The sequence below is a fragment of the Nanorana parkeri genome, unplaced genomic scaffold (genome assembly GCF_000935625.1).
Source record: "Nanorana parkeri isolate BGI_ZX_2015 unplaced genomic scaffold, ASM93562v1 scaffold413, whole genome shotgun sequence".
NCBI lineage: Eukaryota > Metazoa > Chordata > Amphibia > Anura > Dicroglossidae > Nanorana > Nanorana parkeri.
Genome location: NW_017306681.1, coordinates 229,536 through 243,992, shown reverse-complemented (window position 1 = coordinate 243,992; position 14,457 = coordinate 229,536). Strand labels below are relative to the sequence as shown.

Genomic DNA, 14,457 nt, shown 5'->3' with positions numbered 1-14,457 from the left:
AATCCTATATTATAAAAGATAATAATAAATGTATATAAAATAATATTACAAATCAGTGTTAAATGCACGTTTAAACTGCAGCAGAATCATCGTTAACATAGAAACAACAGCGCAGAGGTATTATAGTTTGCTTTATGAACACTGTGTTCTTTTTAATATTACTTTAACTGATGGCAGTACTAAAGTGAGTGAGGCAAATGTCATCTCAAGCGTCCAAAAAGAATAAAGTATGTTGGCAGTTTCAACATAGAGATATGCTTTGAATAGCAAGGAGATTTTATAGAATCAGCTATAAACTTAATGGCAGCTACTATGTAATTCTTGTATGGTAAAGGGATGGAACAGAGGGGGAAAGTGATGGATCCAAGTCATTATTATCAAATTCAGTTTGCCTTCATTCCATGAATTGTCATTTCCAGGCGTTCTTCTCATTTATTAAGCAAATGAAATTTCCAGGAATCACTTCAATAAATGTCTCACCGTGAAAATGTGTAAGAAATGCTATGAGGTTCACTGTGATTTTATTGTATTACATAGTATTCTAGGAAAAATTTAGTGTGGTGATTATAACATTAGGGTTGTTCCTACGCAAATGGCAATAATAAAGACGATCTAAACCCAAGAACAAAAATTGTATATATTGCAGCTTACCAGTCTTTAGATCATTTTTTCCAGCATTTTTAACTCCAAAACCAATCCCCTCCATGTAATAGACATGAGAAGATGAGGAGGGGGGCATGTTTGTAGTCCAAAAAGGAGAACAGCCTAGGGTGACAAGCTACTCCTCAACAGATACAGTGCAGTTAATTGTCACCCTATGACAGAAGTGTGTTACTAACAGGATCACCAGGTGAAAATAAATGAAAAAATGCCTAAAAAAGGGGAACTTGTGTGGCCTCAGAATCTAAGAACTAATCAGCTGCAGTGTGTTACATTTTTGTTATTAGGTTTACATATGCTTTAACAAAAACAATGGACAAATGACCATTTGGTAGATTGAAGCTTATGTAAACGCCAAAACAAATATTGAATGTACTGCCACTTTTCCTCATCGTTAGATGTGGTGGTGGCTGTAGATTTATTTCCCTTTTATTTTAAGCTGACAATTCTACAAGTAACACACGTCTTCTCTTTGTGTGGCTGCACTGCCTTCACTAGTATGCACAGAGGGAGCCATTGTTGTCACCAAGGCTGGATTACAAACATGTTTGCCTTTGTTAATCTTCATTAGATAGGGGCTGATTGGATTAATAGTTTATAGAACAAAGAGCTTGCTGAAAATGTTCTTCGACTGAAAAAAGAAAACTAATGCAACAACTAAGGATCTGTAAACTGCAGTATATCAACTTTTTCTTGGCTTTAGTTATTCTTAAAGCCACTAACTGCTAGTATTGAAACATTTACACTGCAACCAGAGCTAGGCTTTCCAACATGCATAGAGCATTGGGGAGGTGAATCTGAGGGAATACCTGCAGCTGCTGATAATATGGATGATGATAGCAATGGAATTCAAAAGGCTAAAGGTGCCCATACACTATACAACCCTCGCAAGACTTTTGTCTTGCGAGGGTTGTAAAGTAATTTAAAAAACGTACGATCTGCCCATCTTGGACAGGCAGATCGTACTTGCGATCATCGCAAGCCCGCCCCCCTGAGGGGCGGGCTTCCGATGACCGCAATGCTGACCGGGCAGTGTGCACGTGCGCACACCGTCCCGTTCCGCATTTGTCTCCCAAGCATGCCACAAACCAGCCGAAAATCTTACGCTTTTCAGCTGGTTTTCGAACATGCTCCTTAGACAAAAGACGTGCGACCGTACAGTAAAAACGGTCGCACGTCTGCCATACACTTTGCGATTATCGTACGATCGCGGGATTTCCCGTGATTATTGTGCGATAATCGCACAGTGTATGGGCACCTTAAGAGCACTGGATGCATTTCAGGTTCCTGACTGTAAAAACGTAATTTATTGTTGCACAGTAATTCATAGAAATCACAGGATCAGATCTCAGGTCAATGCAGCTAGATAATTGATTAAAATGCCAGATTGACTGATATCACTGTATTAGCTGTTATTTCTTGCTTTACGTTGTATGTAACAAAGTGCCGTCTGCACCCCACGGGGTCAGACTAAAATGTCTTATTGTATTTTTCTTATTCATAAAATTCAAATAAAGACTATTTGCTAAAAAAAAAAAAATGCCAGATTGATTGGCAAGTACTTTGCATATACTGTACTATTGCATGTACTGTAGCTATGCCTTATAAAACAGAAAGCTTACTAGTTGTATTTAGTTTGTTTTTACTTTGTTTCACTTTTACTGTGTGCTAGCTGTATATAGAAAGTCTGAATGCAATGGTTTCTGCTCAATGCATACTCCAACTCCAGCCAAAATCTTTTTTTAAATTTCAGACAGAATAGTGAAAGTTATAACTTCTGCCAATTTTGTATTTGTCTGGGATTCCACTGAGTGGATTTCCATCTGTCCCTGTTACATCAAAGCAACTAATGATGGGAATTCCAATGGAACAGAAAGACAGCACAATAAAAACCTGTTGCTGTCCCTGTCCTAATCAAAGTGATGCCCCATCACTGCCACCTTTACTAAAACAGCAAATACTAACTTCTCAATAAAGAGTTTGTATTTTTTAAGTGATAGTTCTTAGGTGCAGAACCAATTAAAAGTTAGGCATTACATGATCAATTATGATTGGTTTCTATGGGTTGCTGCATTTAAGAATTCTTTGTGGAATAAAGTTGATTATGTCAACTAGCCTTATCAGGTCCTTGATGAGAAAGAAATTGATACAAGGATGTGCTTTTCACTGGGCTCCAAGGTCTCTGTAGATTGTCTGTATCTGTGAATGTCAAAACAAGCTTCTTGGGTAGAGAGAGCTGTGCTCATTTGGAGAAGGTAGCGGGGAACTGATAAGCATGGTTAAAAAAGATTCAAAATATCAGAGGTTTGGTCTTCCAAATAGCAACATACAGCACTGAAAGTTGGACTATTAGGTAATGGAGCACTGGAAAATCAACACTTTTGAAATGAGGTGCCCATGAAAATTCTTAGCATTCCTTGGACTGAAAAAAGGACACATCAGTCACTACTCAAGGAAATAAGCCTAGATGGCTCACTGGAAAGACTCAGTTAAATGTAAGCTCCAAAATTCTGGCCAAATAATGTGAACGTGAGGCTATAGAAGACCCTGATATTTGAAAAGGTTTTATTTAACAGGAGATGTTGATGACAGAGGATAAAGCAATGGATATGGGCCTACAAGTGCTCAGAAAAAACAACTGCCAACAACAGCCTGCCATGTCAAACCTCAAGAGGTCATGCAAAGTTGGACTCAACTAACTGACAAAACACAAAAAAGACACATGTGATATATATCACTCTGTCACAGAGTCTTTACATCTTTTGATACCATTAGTCACATGAATATTTCAGTGAAAACAGTAAACCGTCATCACAACATCATCACAAGAGCATCTGCACCTCTAGGATGAAAGATGCATGTGACTAAATTAACCAGCAGTGACGTTGGCAGTCAGTTACTGTCCACCTGCTACTTTCCTATCTTCTGTGGTACAGTCTGAAAAGGTCAGCTGTGTTTTTACCAACTAGATGTATAACCGTCAGTGCCAGCAACCAGAAAGTAAGTAAACAATTCTTGTTTATGATTGGATAACATCAACCAACCTCCATTCTTCTTAGAGAAACCAGTGACAAAATGTAAACTACCTTATTTGCTGATCTCATACTTAGCTGTTCAAACCACCAATGGGAAGCTTGCAAAGAACACAAGGATGGCTGTTAGTTATCACTTTGATTTTAATCCTTCTTATATATGCTGCCGGTGTTCGAGGCGTTATTAATCTTAGTTGCCCTACTCAATATGGCCGCCACTTAGTTGCCCTATTCAATATGGTCGCCGCTTGCGGCCATATTGAGTGTGGCAACTCAGATTAATAACGTGCTGCATTACTGTAAACCTAGTTAATTTTAATATTTTATTTCTGTGTACTATTTGTATAAGGAAATGCCACAGATGGCCCATGTGCAGTACAGCCTTCTCGGGTCAAACCTCTTACTTCTAACTAAACCGGAAGTCAGATGGTTGGAGAACTGGAGGAGTTGGAACTTTCGATAGAACACTGGATTTACATGTGCAGTAGCACAAAAAAAGACTACATATTAGTATTTCCCAGATTACTGAAAGCAATGACAAGTGCTTGAATTGCAAATGTAGCTCTTAGGAAGCTTATGAGTGCAGTGCTTGTAGGCTGCACAAGATACCACATTTTCATTTTTAGTCACATAGACCAACTCACAGCATTTGTAAATAGCTTTCAAATCTATATTGATTATTTTTATGTACAAGTTATATATGGATGTTTGAAGTTTTTTTTTTTATCCAGGATCAGAAATACATATTTATGTTAAACATGCATCTTGCAAGTCTAGGAAAACCACAAAATGATAGTATGTTGTACTCTTACTTTGTTTTTATTTCTACATCTAAGCAGTAGTGAGGCTATTACAGATAATAGACTTGCCACACAAAAGCCCAGTAACTTGTAATGTCCATCACAAATGCTCTCAGCCATGATCTGCTAAAAGCACAATTCCCTGAAAGAGATACATTTGGATCTGGTCCAGGTAGGGTAATCAGGTCATAGCGTTAAACAAAGCTTTCAGTAGTATGCTGCACTGCACTTCGAGTAATGTGTACTACTAGTGTAGTTTGACTTTCCTAGCAAATTTCTTGGCCAGTATTTGTATGTTATACAGCATTAAACTGGGGACAAGGCAGTACTACATTACATTGGTTAAAAACCATGTGGATAAAAAGAGCTATTGGCAGAAGACATTTCACACTATTCTAGTGTGTTCTATTCATGTTCTATTCATTCCCCTCCAACTCTATTCTGAGTTCTATTCATTCCCCTCCAAAACAGTGACAACATTGACAAGATATTCCACACAATATCAATTGCATTTTATTTTGCAAGTCATTTCCATCATTGCTTGGAAATAACTTTTGTTGTTGAAGAGCAAATATATACTTTAAGCTTTAAACAGTTTTCCATACAAGTGGAACTTTCATAGTGTAATACACGTAGGATTGTAACAATGTTATATTGTTTGCATTTAAATGTACATATGGGTGATGTTTGTTATAGCATCCTCAAAATTATCGATTTTTACAAAGTATCACAAACTTATATAAGCCGTTTTTGTTTTGTTTTTTCTGCACTAATGCATTTCTGCAAGTACATAAAAAATACACGTGGTTGTTTCTAACTTAATTTGGGATGAAACTGTGTACTCCTAATTTCCTGCTTTTAGTGACAACATTAGGAGGGCTATTCACTATGGAGCTGAAGGATCCATCTGTAATTTTGGCTTATTCTTTGGCTTGCTTCCGCCGACTGAGCCCTTCGGTTCAGTCAAACCGAAGTGCTGCTGTACGGGCTCTTCACAATAGCCCGTACAGCAGCCGAACGGCTCAGCCGATCCGAAGGCATATGCTTCAGCTTGACTGGGCCGAACGTGACAGCCGGAGCGTGGAGAAAGGTTGGACGAAGGGCTGACCTTTCTCCATGCAAATAACAGCTGGGCGGAGCGAGCCGTGATCTCACGGCTCGCTCCGCCCAGTAGTAATGACAGATCAGCACCCCCAAATGACCTGGGAAGGCTGATCTTTCATTAAACAATAACAACTGGGCGGAGCATAGCCGGCTCTGCCCAGTTGTTATTTATTGGCCAGGTCCTGCTAGAAGACTCTGGCAGGTCCCGTCCAATAAGAAACAGCCTAGGTCTCTGCTGAAATGAAATCATAACCAGTGTTGTCAGTCCTGCTTGCTGTACCACAGAACTCTCCTTATTGCCCATTCTTCTCTGTCCCATGGACACATTGATTTCTTTCTCAGCAGGCCAATTCTGCTGCCTTAACTGCCAGGAGACAGCCCACACACTGTGCAAAAAAAGAGCTCTTGGGAGATGTAGCTCAGGGGTTGTGCCAATGCTAATAGCAAATAACCTCCCAGAAGCTGTTCCTGCAAGACTACTACAAATTTGGTGATGATGACACAGGGAGTAATAAAAGATGTTTCTCACTGCAGAAACAAGGTAAAAGAGAAAAATACGGAGAAAAACATGCACGTTTTGGAATCATTGCTGTAAAAATTAGAGCTGATGAACCAGGGTCAAAAGCCCATCTCTTTCTGAAAAAGCTTGTGAAACATTCCTTAGGAATCCATTCTGTGATATCCACTAGGTTGTATTAGAGAGTAAATGAGTACATAGCTGGTGTCTTTCTGCTGGCACCAGGAAGATTCGCTCAGCCTCCACTTTAGAATATCTTGATTGTACACAAGCCCTACAAATGTCCATCCACAATAGATAAGACACAGACACTGGGTAAGTTTCAAATAAGCAAACAATATATATTTTTTTTCTACTTAGAAAATGCTATACATGCTTACTTGTTCTTACAAAAACACATTGCCAAACCCACCTGCTGCATAAACCCTGAGAAATAATTCACTATATCGATAGGTAATCAGTTTCCAAACTGGTTTCATTTGACAAATTAAATTAAATAATCATCCAAAATAGGGTTCGGAAACCAAGTACCAGTACAGGTTCAGATACTTTTCCAGCTCCAAGAGTGGACTAGAGAAAAACTCAAAAGTGAGATGGCAGCTGTAATTTTTAAGGAGCATACAAGGCCCCTGGGATTTGGGCATCTCTGTTTTAATGTATGATTTATTTTATATATATATTTATTAGGAATGCACCCAAACTACTTTTTCAAGTACTGATACTTGTCAAAAGTACTCACAGGTACAATTATGGATAACGTTTTGTTTAGTGTCATGTGACAGTTTTTCTAAAACAATACAGACTAATGATTTCAGGACAGTGGTGGAGCACCAGAGCCCAGTCACAGCTGCAACCGCTGCAACCCCGGTAGCTCTCGTGAAAATGCCAAGTAATGGCACTGGTATCTGAACTGGTATCTGAACATCCCTAACCCAAAACATGTAAAATTCTAAGGATCAAGTGAAAGATATTGAAGGCATAAGTGTATGCTACCGTTTACATAAATGGCACCAGTGATTCTCTAATGTTTAGGAACTGGAAAACCTCTGAGTAATGCTAGAAAGTTGTGGCTAAAGTTGAGGAGGAGAATCAAATGATGCAGGTGTTATGAAAGTTTGTGGTATCGAATGCATTTTTAAGTTAAATATTGGTCAAATGGGGAATTCTCTAAGTTGGGGAATATGAATTTGTGGTCCCAGCAATGATAAAGACAATAGGTACTTCTCAGATTTTTTATTACATAGGGAGCACTTCTCTTACTGTGCACACATCAGAATAAACTGCACACAATTAAAGAAAGTTGCATGAAGATAAACAGGTGGATATCTTTTTTCCCACAGTGTACAAGACCTTACCAAGGACTCTTACGCAATAGCAAAGATTGTAGGTTAAAAACTTAAAAGTGTAACTGCAGCTTAACATTTGGTTAAGACAAATTATATCCAAAAGAGCAATATTGCATTTTTTAAACACACCATTTCATATAATTTTATTTGATTTAAAATGCAATTATCATAAGACTATTTAGTAACTGCCGGGCAAGCAACCTCAAAGGGAATTTTATACAAATTAACTTGCAGAGATCAAAAATAATTATTAGCATATTAAACATACTTGACTTCATTAATGAAAGAATGGTATAATGTATAACAATGATTACACACAGTTATTACTTCTGAAATGATTTAACATTTCTTTATCATTGGCATAAAATCTAAATCTAATATATACTTAATGATAATTAGTTATGAATGAGTAAGTTACATTTCCAAAAAGAGATTATGCCTGAACAAAGACATAAGTCTCTAAAGTTCAAAGACTCCCTTGTTGCCCTACTCTTAAACCAGGAGAGGGAAAGAATAAGAGATTTATCAGCAAAGTAACTGATTAAAAACTGAATAGGACTGAAGAAAATATTCAAGAATGAAGAAAATATTCTGTATATGATTGTTTGCTTATTAAATTCAAGGAACAGTTTCTGATGCAGGCTTATTTGGAAAAGTTTAGTGGTTTTGTACATATTTGTTTTATTATTACTCAAAGTAATACATGTAATAAACTGTCAGGAAAAAACGGGCAAAATCCCTGGTCATGATGGGCTCACTGCTCAATATTACAATTGCATTATCATTGCAAATTGATTGCTGCCCTACCTCCCCACAACTATTGGTTTGGATCAGATTGGCTTTACTCCCGGACGTGAGGGTAGGGATAATACCATTAAGGCCCTACATATTATCAATTACTTACGTAAGTCTGGAAAGGAGGACTTTCTTTTGTCCCCGGATGCTGAGAGAGGGCCTTTAACAAGGTGGGATGGGAGTACATGGAACAGGTCCTAGTTTTCCTGGGACTTCCACCTGGTATTTTGTGCTGGATAATGTTCTTGTACTCCCGGCCCACAGCCAAAGTTCATGTCAATGGCTCCCTGTCGGAGGCCTTCTCCATCTCAAATGGTAACCCCCAAGGTTGCCTTCTATACCCCATTATCTTTATCTTGCATCTTAAACCTTTTCTTTGCAGTCTACTCAAAAATCCCTCAATTCACAGTGTCTCGATTGGTAATAAACATGATCTAATTTTGGCCTTCGCAGGTGACTTACTGTTTTTCTTATGTAAACCCCTAGTCTCTCAACTGAATCTTGTGCAAGAGTTCTCTAAATTTAGTTATATTTCTAATTTTGCCAACAACTTAGAGAAATCAGTTGCTATGAACATTTCTCCCCCCCTTCTTTGGCTTTTCACCTCCCATAAATATTTTCCTTTTAGTGGGGCTCAGGTAACATGCCTCATTTAACTTCATTCCTCTATTAGGGAGTATTCATTCTGATCTTGGTCACTGGGACTGTTCTTGCTTTTCATTCTTCAGGAGTATCGCTATCATCAAGATGAATATTTTGCCTCGTTTACTATACTTACTGCAGACCATCCCCATCAAATTACCTTTCTCTTTTCCTAGAAATGTTTACAAATTGTTTACCAAATTTGTTTGGCAAAATTACAATCCAGGTTTAAATTTGCTCTTGCTCACCTGTCCCAAGACCCAAGGAGGATTGGGTCTCCTTGACATCTGACATTACAACTCGGCCTGTTTATTGGCATGAACCCTTGATTGGTTTTGGAATGCTCTTAAGGTGGCCATACACCTTACAACCATTGTACAACTTTTTTTGTCCCGACATAGCACCCTTGTTCAATTTTCATTCAAACGTTATAATATTCATGACTGAATACCTGCATGTGATAGTTTCGTCTATGTTACTTAAATGCCTTCATGAATATCATTCCTTCTATTCTTGTGTAACTTGATGTGGATGCACCTCGTAGCTCATCTGAGGATATGCAGGATTAAGGTGGCCATACACCTGCTGATTATCGTACGAAATCCCGCGATTGTACGATAATCGGCAGGTATATGGAAGGCGTGTAACCGTTTCTTCTGTACGGTCGCACGTCTTTTGTCTACGAGCATGTTTGAAAACCAGCCGAAAATCGTAAGATTTTCAGCGGGTTTGTGGCCTGCTCATAAGACAAATATCGCACGGGCCGGTGTGCACAAGCGCACACTGCCCGCTCAGCATTGCAGTCATCGGAAGCCCTCCCCTCAGCGGGGTGGGCTTGCGATGATCGCAAGTACGATCTGCTTGTCCAAGATGGGCAGACCGTATGAGCTTTAAATTAGCTTACAACCATCGCAAGACGGTAGTCTTGCAATGGTTGTAAAGTGTATGGCCATCTTTAGACAGATGCTTGCTGCAGGTGCTGTTTTCTTAATAACCTTAATCAGATCTGTTTTCAACATCTACATTCTATTTTGTATTCTTTACTCTTTTGTCTGTCTGTATTTAATATATCCATGTCAGGCTTTCTAAATAAAACTATTAAAAACAAAACAAGTCAGGTAAATATCAATATTGCATATGAATACTTTGCATTTCATATCTAAGAAGCAGGGGGAGTTCCAGAGTTCTTTTTCATGTTTCTTCCTACCTCTTGTTAAAAACCTGATGTTTATGTAGCTCAGTAGCTCAAGGTAAAATTGACTTGCCCATGTGCAAGTCAGACTTTTGGGAGTGTTTTTGTATGGATCCTCCAGTACTGCCTCCTGCAATTCTGTTGGATTTGTAGTTGGTTCTGTTGGTGCTTCAGCCAGGCATATTTCCCTTTTAAAACTTACTACAAGGTAGCTTTCCTTGTTGCCATCACCTCTGTGTGGTATGTTTTGTGAGGGTGTTGGGAACCAGAGCATCTTTCCTTCCTTACAGGCCTTGATTTTTACCTCACCCAGCACATTGGTCTCCAATCTTCTGTCCAGCTCCAGGGCCTCGGGAGAAAGTTTTCTCTCCCCAGTCTACATGTAGTTCTTGCTGTTCTGTCTATGTCACAGCTATTGTTCTCGATCGAGGTCTGACCCTCTCTGAATTCTCCAGAAGAGGTCTCCTGGCCCCCAATGCCATTTATCCTGTTGAAACTGCCCCATGCACATTAGTCAGGGGAAGTCTCCTATGGGGGAGCTCCATATGCCATAGGGTGGGTCTTACAAGGAATGTTTTACTGTTCCTCATTTAAGGGAGTTTATTTTTTCACACCACTCAATAGACACTGCTCAGGGAAGGTCCTATGGTCATATATTCAAGATCTTTGCTGTTTCCTTTAATGTACTAACCAGAAAATCAGTTTCTCTGTGTTTATTGGAGGACACAGCAACCACCCCATCTGATTGCTATGTGTGAGACCAGTTTGTTACTCTGTATATTGCTTTGCGACTAACCAAGCTGCTCCTAGCAGATGTGGGGGGAAGGGGGATTTGCCACTGTCAGGGCCACTCTGAGTCTGCTCTTTGGTTTTGTGCTTAGTGCCTTACTCCTTAAGGTGGAGCTATAAGCCTATTGTGAGAAATTCAAGATCTCCGCTGTCTCCTTCAATAAATGCAGAGAACAGAATTTGAATGCAAGTACAAAAAATACTATTGTTATATATGAGTTGTAGTAGCCTCAGTACTTATTTGCTCCAAAGAACTGTTTGGAAGATTCCAAACAATATCTCTCCACAGGTCAGAACTGTTACATAATGAAGAACTTTCCACCAGACCCACTGAAACTGATCAACAGCTATAGAGATTGACTGGATTACACATTCATATGCTGTATATAACTAAACAAAATACAGTTGCCTGCATGTCTGTTTAGTTATCCTATTGATCATTCAGGTAAATACATAATACTACGTTATTTCCATCTGGTAATATTTTGTTTTAAATGGAAACTGCAGAAGTCCATGTATTGATGTTAATATCTTTGAGCTATTCTACTATCTACTATTTGCTTAGATCATGCAGTTTGCATAATGTACCAGGACACACACAAACTCTTGCGTTGCACAGCAAATATTTGGTGTTGCAAAACATAATCTGATGTGAATAATTGGCTTTTCTGGCATCTGAGCTGTCAGTCATGCCATTCTTAGCTGTCAGTCACAATATGTCTATATGACTTTACTTCAGCAGAGAGAAACCAAAGGAGCAAAACACAAAGACTATAGAGAATGCAGCAGTTGTCCCTTTTATAGTTTTCTTGAGCCTTAGAGATTGGTTGAAAAGACCACTACATCTAATAACTCCTGCTGACTACACAATTAAAAATTCCCAGAGCTTTCCATAATGTGTTGGAAAACCCCACCAGCTATGCAAAAAAATACAATGTATTTCCTGCAAGAATACTTTTTTTTATGGTATCTAAGCCATCTTAGGCTCATTCATCACCTTATGTGAATCCTTTATATTACCTTTAGGTACAGTATATAAATATTTATTGGCTCTTCGGTGTCTTTTCCCCCTAACAAACCAAACATTTATAACCTCTCTTATTAATGGCATAATTATAGTTCAGGCATCAGCCTGGAAATCTCATTAACAGACTCTTAAATATTTCATATTAACTTGGATATTAATAAAGTTTTAATTTTCATACATAGTAAAAATCAAATGAATATTGATGTTAAAATAAGCAAAATAACATTTAATTTGATTTGCTATTTTCCGCTCTTTTTTTTTGTGGATGAGGACTCCAGCGTTTGTAAATATAAAAGCAGAATGAGAAAGATTGCTAATATCAGGACTCAAAATTTGAGTCTCCAGGTACTGGTCCGCGGCCCAACTGCGGCCCGCGAGCCGGTACTATGTGGCCAGCAGAGAGCTGACATGTCAGGCACGCAATCACAGACCGCGTACCTTACTTGCGGGAGAAGTGCCCCTGTCGGCTCTGGCTTCCTTCGGACAGAGCTCTGACAGTTCTGAGCTCTGGCCAAAAGCAGGGATGTCTGCAGACCTCACTAATCACCCCTAGATAACCAGGGATCGATTGCGGAGTTAAGGTCGGGGCAGGGTAGGGGTTAGGTGAGGCAACTGGTGGCGAGTAACGCTTAAGCCCTGGCTAGTAACTCAGGACTTGACATTCATGGGTCTTGTAGAATATGTTACAACAAAGCTTCCTAGGTTTTGATGCTTGGATCTGAAATATGTTGTCACCACTAGCTCCGTCCAATTGTCAGAATATAATTTTGCGGTGGGAGTTAATCTTCTGCGAATGGGTCGGCGGGCGTAGGGTTTTTTTTTTTAGTTTGATGAGTCGGCAACATTGTGGACAACGCTGGATGTCGTGATTGCTCCTTCGATTATTATAGTGAATTAATTTTTCCATTTTTGGTGTTTTTATTTTTTACTAAAGGACTTGTCAAAAATCTGTTTTGGTTTTACTTTTCAATTAAATATTTTTTTCTTAAAGTCTGGTGTGTTCATTCACTTCTTACTTTTATGCTTTTAGTGAATGAGTAGGGGTACAAATAACCCTTATTCATTCACACGGGGATCAGCATCTGGGTGCCCCCTTTATGAAAGGGGGTACCCTGATACAAATAAGCCCCCCCTGCCTACAAAACCCCACAACCAACGGGTCAGGGCTTGTGGGGAAGAGGACCTTGTCCCCATCGGTATGGGGACAAGGTGCTTTTCCAGACGGGGACACTGGAAAGCACCCTCCCAATGTCGAGGGCATGTGGCTTGGTATGGGGGGGGGGGTCACTCACCCCCCCCCCCATTTCCTGCCCTGTCAGGCCTGTGCTCGGATAAGGGTCTGGTTGGGAATTTTAGGGGGGGGGGCTCCACATTTTTCTCCACATTTTTGGGGAGTTCCCTCTTAAAATTCCTACCAGACCTAAAGGGCCTGCTATGACTTTTGGGGGGAGCCCCACACACTTTTTTTTTATTTTTAACTTGGAGTCCCTCCTAACTTTCCTACCAGACCTAAAGGGTCTGGTATGGATCGGGAGGAGGATCCCACGCTGTTTTTTGTTTTCATTTTATTTTTTTGCTTAATTTTTTTAATTCTGCATGCTACCCCAGAAGAAGCGAACAGAATAACCATTCGGCGGCATTTAGCTATTCACTCACTGCCGTTTGGCCCCTATGAGAATAGGGGCCAATGGTAGAGAGTGAACTGCTGGAGGTTCGGCTCAGCCAATCAAGATGTTGGATCGGCTGAGTCGAACATGTTCTTTACTTCATCCAAATTGATTGCGCTAGGAAAATGTGAAATGAATAGATAGATAAATAAATAAATAAATAAATGCATAAATAAAATACCAGCTGCAACACTGTGTATCAAAATGATCAAATGTAGGCTAATATGTTGCGCTTGGTGCGTGTATTCAACCTTTTTGTGTTCTCTCATAAACTAATGTTTGAGAAAGTTAATCAACAATAGTAAAAATGTGATCAAAGTGTATAGAAAACAAATCCTGTCTCTGGTGATACTAATTCAAAGTGCTTTTAGGATCTTTAAATCGTGAAGGAGTAATTGAAACAACTAAGTAACTGATTGGAGAGTCCAGCAGAGGTGGCGGCAAGTGAAAAAACCATACCCTTTTGAAAAAGTCTTTTGGACGAAATGCATCAAGGGATTTGACTGTCTCCTCGCTGACACAGTAGAAAGGCTTCACAAGGCTGAGTGTCCTTCACACTCGCATGCTGTTTTATCCAAACGGATTTCTGTAAGTGCAATCAATTTTTTAAATCCAAAGTTTTTAATTATTCCTTCACGATTTAAAGATCCTAAAAGCACTTTGAATTAGTATCACCAGAGACATGATTTGTTTTCTATACACTTTGATCACATTTTTACTATTGTTGATTAACTTTCTCAAACATTAGTTTATGAGAGAACACAAAAAGGTTGAATACACACACCAAGCGCAACATATTAGCCTACACATGTTCTTTACTTCGGCTCAGCCGAACAACATCAACCCTGAAACACAAACACTTTATATTTCTTCAGGTACCTGTATT

The 14,457-nt window shown here is 39.2% G+C and overlaps 1 protein-coding gene across 1 annotated transcript in view; it reads right to left on the bottom strand.

The window, feature by feature from the left end:
• The window catches only part of PDGFC (platelet derived growth factor C), a 217,193-nt gene that overhangs the window by 8,359 nt on the left and 194,377 nt on the right, over nt 1-14,457 (bottom strand). The window lies entirely within an intron of this gene.